Source organism: Antechinus flavipes, chromosome 2 (genome assembly GCF_016432865.1).
Source record: "Antechinus flavipes isolate AdamAnt ecotype Samford, QLD, Australia chromosome 2, AdamAnt_v2, whole genome shotgun sequence".
Classification (NCBI taxonomy): domain Eukaryota; kingdom Metazoa; phylum Chordata; class Mammalia; order Dasyuromorphia; family Dasyuridae; genus Antechinus; species Antechinus flavipes.
In genome coordinates, this window is record NC_067399.1 from 474107123 (window position 1) to 474113277 (window position 6155).

The 6155-nt window shown below is 39.1% G+C and overlaps 1 protein-coding gene across 1 annotated transcript in view; it reads left to right on the forward strand.

Annotated features, from left to right (window-relative positions):
* The window catches only part of PEPD (peptidase D), a 255845-nt gene that overhangs the window by 21484 nt on the left and 228206 nt on the right, over positions 1 to 6155 (forward strand). The gene's annotated exons all lie outside the window — the stretch shown is intronic.

The following is a 6155-nucleotide window of genomic DNA, read 5'->3' on the forward strand; positions in this document are numbered from 1 at the left end:
TGGCCCAAGGCAGGCTTCAAACCCAGATCCTCTGATTCCAAATTGAAGGTTTTGTTTCCTGGACCATGGCCAGGGAGGCTATGAAGCTTATATAAAGTAATGTCTGTAAGGTGTTCTAGCATTACGTACAATAGAAATGTGAGTTGTTATTGTGAAGATGGGCTAAATCCCCTAGCCCCAGACTGACCTTTCCCCTTGGCCAAATATTACATTTTAGCTGATAGCCAGTATTTCAACTGGAGAATGGAGGCTTATGTCAAAGAACATCCAGATGTCTCCAGTGGGATGCTGCCCTTTTTTGGGGAAAAGCATGGAGGTTAGCGAGCCAACTTGCCTGTAGAACAAAAGTTTATGTGTTGGAGGAGCCACCGTTTGTTTGGATAAGCAACAGTCTCACTTATTCTGATTGCCCTGTCTTGTGTTAGCATTGGTCGTGGGGGTGGCCATCTGAAAAAGAAACCTGTATCAAGTTGTTAGAGATCTGAATTCTAGTCTTTGTTCTGTTACTCTCTAGCCATAGGACCTTGCCCACATAACCTCTGCATTCATTAGAAATTTATTAAAGCCTCAGCCTCCAGACAACCACAGTAACAGAACAGAAGGCTGGAAGCAGCCCCTAGACCACTGAGCACAGGAATCTAATTCCTGACAGGTGTTCCTGGTCAGTGGAAGAGACATGTTTTTACCCTTTGTCTCCTCAGAGATAAGAGACATACCACTAGATATCTCAGCTTTCCTTAGTAATTCATCATGGATTTATCATTCATAAATAAACCTAAACCTTTTGGAACCTATTTGTATTTTCAGTTTTTAACACTCACAGGGATATGAATTCAAAGATTAAGCATGAAAAAGGACTTTGCAGCAGATGAGTGCTATGTTCAAAACCTGCCTTTTGAATTTACTAGTTATGTAATTTGGGGCAAGTTTTTGAACTTCAATTTCCTCATCCATAAACTGGCAATTATAATATGTTTTGTATCTACCTTACTTTGCTTGAGATTCAGTTAAGCATTTATTAAGTACCTACTAGATGCCAGTCATTGTCCTACCTGCTGGAAATACAAAGTTAAAAAATGAAACTGTCCCTGCCTTGGACATTCTTATGATCTATTGAGAAAAGACATGTTCATATATAGTTAGGTACATGCAAACTAAATATATAATCATTTCAGAATAACTTTGGGGGAAATACACTGATAGCTGGGGAAATCGGTAAAGACATCATGAAGACTTAAGGTAGCATGTGAGCTGACCCTTGAAGGAAGCTAGGAGAGGTGTCAGCCATGCAGGACAGCCACTGCAAAAGCTCCAGATGGAAGAGGGAATACCACAAGAAGGCAGTAAGACAACCTGGGTTCCTGTGCCATCTCTAGCACTTAGTGGTCTCTGGCAAGTGTCTTTATCTGCTAGAGCCTCCATCTCCTCATTGGTAGCAGGAGGAGGTTGGACTCGATGGCCTTTGGGGCTCTTCCAGTTCCAGATCTATATTCCTGTGATTAGACCTGTCTGCTCGGGCTCTAGAGTGCATATATTAGAGCTTGAAAAGCAAGCCATGAAGATCTTGGAATGCCAGACAGGGTCGTTTCTAGTAGATCCTGGAGGTAATGAAGAGCCACTCTAGTTTCTTGAGAAGCAGAATGACATGGAGACACATACATTTTTGGTAAATCACGTTGGCGGTTGTGTGGAAGATGGATTGGTGGAAGGGGAGACTTGAAGCTAAATGGGAGGCTATTGTAGAAGTCTAGGCGAAAAGGAATGAGGATGTGAACCCATGTTGCTCTTTTTAGTTGTGACAGAGTTGGATTAGAGAAAAATGGTATTAGAACTGACAAGGTTTGACAACAGATTTGATACAGGGAAATAGAGGATAACAGGAGTGTGAACTGGGTGGCTAGAAGGATAATGGGATGCATTTGATAGAAATAGGAGTGTTTGGAAGAGGCATAGTTTTGGGAGACTTAGTTATGGATTTGATTTCTTGAGTTTGAGATGCCTATGAGATGTACAGTTTGAAATGTCCTTAGTTAATGAATGTACCTGGAGCTCAAGGGAACAGCCTGGACTAAGGTGTAATGATTTGACATTCATCAGTGTCGGTGTGATCACTAACCTTACTGAGAGAGAAGGGGAGAGGGCCCTGGATACCATTTTGGGGTTACACTCAGAGGGCAGGAAGACCTGGTCAGGTAAGTAGGAAAATGAAGAGAATCCAAGTGCTGGAAATCTAGGTGTCATCTTCAACTTCTTACTGTCTCTCACTCCCCTTATTTTCTGCCATCTGCCATCCCATGCCAAAACCTTTTCAACATCTTTTAAATGTTCTCTCTTCTGATAGTTGCCATCCTCATACAGGCCATTTTCTACTCATGTTTGGACTATTTCAGTAGCTTGCTGGTGAGTCTGCCTGCCTCAGGTCTCTCTGCACTTCAGTACATCTTCTAGTCAGTCACTAAAGTGATTTTCCTAAAGTGCAGCACTCTCCTACTCTGTAAGCTCTAGTGGCTACTTATCACGTCCAGGATCAAATGCACAGTCCTCTGTTTGGCATTCCAAACCATTTATAACTTAACCTTGCCCTTCCCCCTCACCTTTCCTCTCCCTTCTTTCCAGTCTTCTTACACCTTACTCCCTGTCACGGTTTTTGTTCCTCCTCCTGGTCATCCTACGAACAAGACACTATCTCCCAGCTTCATGAATTTTCTTTGGCTGTTCCCTATGCCTGAAATGTTCTTCTTCATCATCTCTACCTCCTGGCTTCCTCCAAGTCCTAAGTAAAAGTCCATCTTTTACAGGAAACTTTTTGCAGCACCTCCTAAGGTTAGTACCTTCTTTCTATTGCTTCCTGTTTATTCTGTATATAACTTTTTTGTGCTGATTTGCTTGTAGTCTCTCCCATTTGATCGTAAGCTCCTTGAGGGCCAGGATTCTCTTTTGCTTCTTTTTGAATCCCTAAGGCTTAGCTCAGTACCTGCCACTTATTAAACTCTTAATACATGTTTATTGATTGACTGACTGAATGAATGAATAAGAGGAAGTGGAGGCAAGAATGTAGTTTATTTTCCTAGAAGTATGGCTGAGAAAGGCAGGAGAATTGTAGGACAATAGCTTTAGGGGATGCTCGATTCTAGAGAGCATTGAGTAGAGCACGAGAAATGGGCTTGGAGTCAGGAAGACCTAAGTTAATTTTAGTTTCAGACATTAGTTGTGTGACCCTAAGCAAGTCACTTAAGTTTATTTACCTTGGTTTCCTCATCTGTAAAATGAGCTGGAGAAGGAAATGGCAGATGGGTTCACAAAGAGTCAGACATAATTGAAAAATGATTGAATAACAACAAAAAGATTGTGGAGAGTTTTTTTAAAGATGGGGAAAGTTTAGGTATATTAATAGATAGATGAAGAGAAGGAAGAAAGAGGGATTGGGGGAAGCTGGAGAAGGTGGGGGGATGAGATTAAGGGTACACCAAGAAAGGCTGTGTTTTTGTAGAGGACTACTTTTTTTTTTCTTTAATTCAACTTAATAAGCATTTATTAAACATCTACTAAGTGAAAGACTTGCTACGCACTGGAGATTCAAAGACAAAAATATGACAGTTCCTGCCTTTAAAGGCATTATATTCTATTGGGAGAAGACATAGATATATAGAAATAAGATGTTTTGGGTTTTTTTCTCAATAGCATTTTATTTTTCCAATTACATGTAAAGATAATTTTCAGCATTCATTTCTATAAAATTTTGAGTTTCAAATTTTTTCTCCACCTTACCACCCTCCCCCAAGACAGCAAACAGTCTGATATAGATTATACATGTTAAAATCATTTAAAACACATTTCCATATTTGTAATGTTTTGAAAGAAAAGTCAGAATAAAAGGAAAGGAAAAAGGGAAAAGAAGTGAAAATACCATGTTTTGATCTGTATTCAGTCCCCATAGTTCCCTCTCTGGATGCAGATAGCATTTTCCATCTCAAGTCTGTGGGAATTGTTGTGGATTACTGTATTGCTGGGAAGAACTAAATCTATCACAGTTGATTATCACATAATCTTGCTAGTGTAACATATTCTCTTGGTTCTACTCATTTCACTAAGGATCAGTTCATGTAAATCTTTCCAGGCTTTTTGAAATGAGCCTGTTCATCCTTTCTTATAGAACAATTATATATATATATGTATGTATGTATGTGTATATGTATATATGTATATATATATATATATATATGTATGTATGTATGTATATGTATATACATATATTTGCAGTTTCTTTTTTTAATTAAATCTTTTTATTTTTAAAACATTCATGAATAATTTTTGTTTTTGTGAGATATGGAAAAGAGGAAAAGAAGTTAACTTACAGTGAATTTTGATCTCTCCTCTTTTTCAGTAAAGGAATGTGAGATTGTTGGCTAGAGGGTAGGGGAGGAGATGGTCTGGGAGGCTCAACTGTGTGTGATTAGGTTTGAAATAGCCATTTTACGGAGTAGGATGGAGAATCAGGTAGGGAATAAAAGGATTGCCTTGCTTCATAGAAGACCCAGTTCAGATGATGTAACAAATTCTTAGTGAACCCAGGCAGCACAATTGCTATTTTGCAGCATGTGAATAGGAGTACATGGTGACAATAATCCAGGTTCTGGTGTTGGTGAGGCATGAGTAGCAATAGGACAGGGAATAATGGTTTTAGAACAGTGTCCAGGAGAAGTGGGTAACTCAGGTTCCTTGAGAACAGGAGTGAAAGCCTGGAAGAGCACAGAGGAATGGAGGACATTGGAATTCCCTGTGAGGACAGAGAATCCTTGTTCAAGGAGATTAGGCACAGAGAGAAGGGGATTGATAAGAAGTTGTGATGTGTTAAAGGAGTTTCCGAGTTGAACTTGGAAGAGGTGTCTGCTATGGTTGGTACCAAACTTAAGGGTGTCTTCATACCCTATAAAGATGCACCTAGCCAAAAATGCAGCGTAAACTCCCAATAGAAGGTAGACCTCCTCACCAAAGATTCTGCACAGAACCTTTATAGGTATAGAAGTTGTTTAGATTTTTCATAATAGCTTATATATATTCAGCCAAGAAAGATGCTGGATAGACTGGCCAGAGAATTCAAGACTCTCCATGGAGTTCTATGCAGGTCACAAGGGAAATCAGTAGGTTAAGTTGACTGAAATGAGATAATGTCTGTAAGATGCTGTATAGAACTTAAGAATTTGCTATGTTAATATTATTATTATTATTATTATTTTGTTCTCTCAGACCTTAAAGGGAACTCTTCCTCTGACCTTCATTCCTTACCTTTGCAGATTTGGTAAACAAGTTGGTGCTGCTTCTGCCTGCCCCTTGTGATCTTATTGATTTTATTTTTAACCCCTCTTTGTCCTTATCTTTATATATCTTTTGACTTTTCTTGGATGGCTGCCTCTTGGTCTAATTTCATCTGTGATCACTCTTAACTGCTCTCCTTGTACCCTTCTCTAGCTCCTCATCTCTCCTTTAAAATGTGGTGGCCCAGGTGATGCCTGACTATCCCTGGATAGAAAAAAACATGAATTTATACAAAGGAAAATGGACATTTTCTTTTCAGTTTTTCTGTACTTGGTAGAACCCCAGACAGATAAGTATAGGAGTGTGTTAACCATTTATTGGGTAATAATTTTTCTTAAGATGGGAGTTGCAGTGGGAAATGTCTTGCCTTTTCTTTTTATCTCCTTCCTTGTGATACCTAATCTCAGTGGAGAGCAAGAAACTAAAATCTTACCTGTCTGTAGTCGAAGCTACATTGTGCCCTTAAAAAGGAGAATTTTGGACAAAAATAACAGTGATGATGATAGCTAGCATTTGTGTAGAGGTTTAAGATATGGGAGAGCTTTTTACAAAACAATTACATGGGTTATATTAATTATGGTTTTGTGTGAGAATAGGATCTCTCTACTTTCTTATTGTTAGTTCTTAAATTGTTGTATTACTACTTATCGGGGTCTCAATTGTCATTTGCTAGCTCTTGGACCTTGAAGAAGATGCTCAATCTGAATGAGCCTCAGTTTCCTCTTCTGTAAAGTGAATGGGTTTAACTAGATCTTTAAGGGTTCTTCTAGCACTAACTTTCTATTCTATTCTCTGAAATCAGCACCCCAGCTGGGATATTTATCAGTCAGAAGATTGTC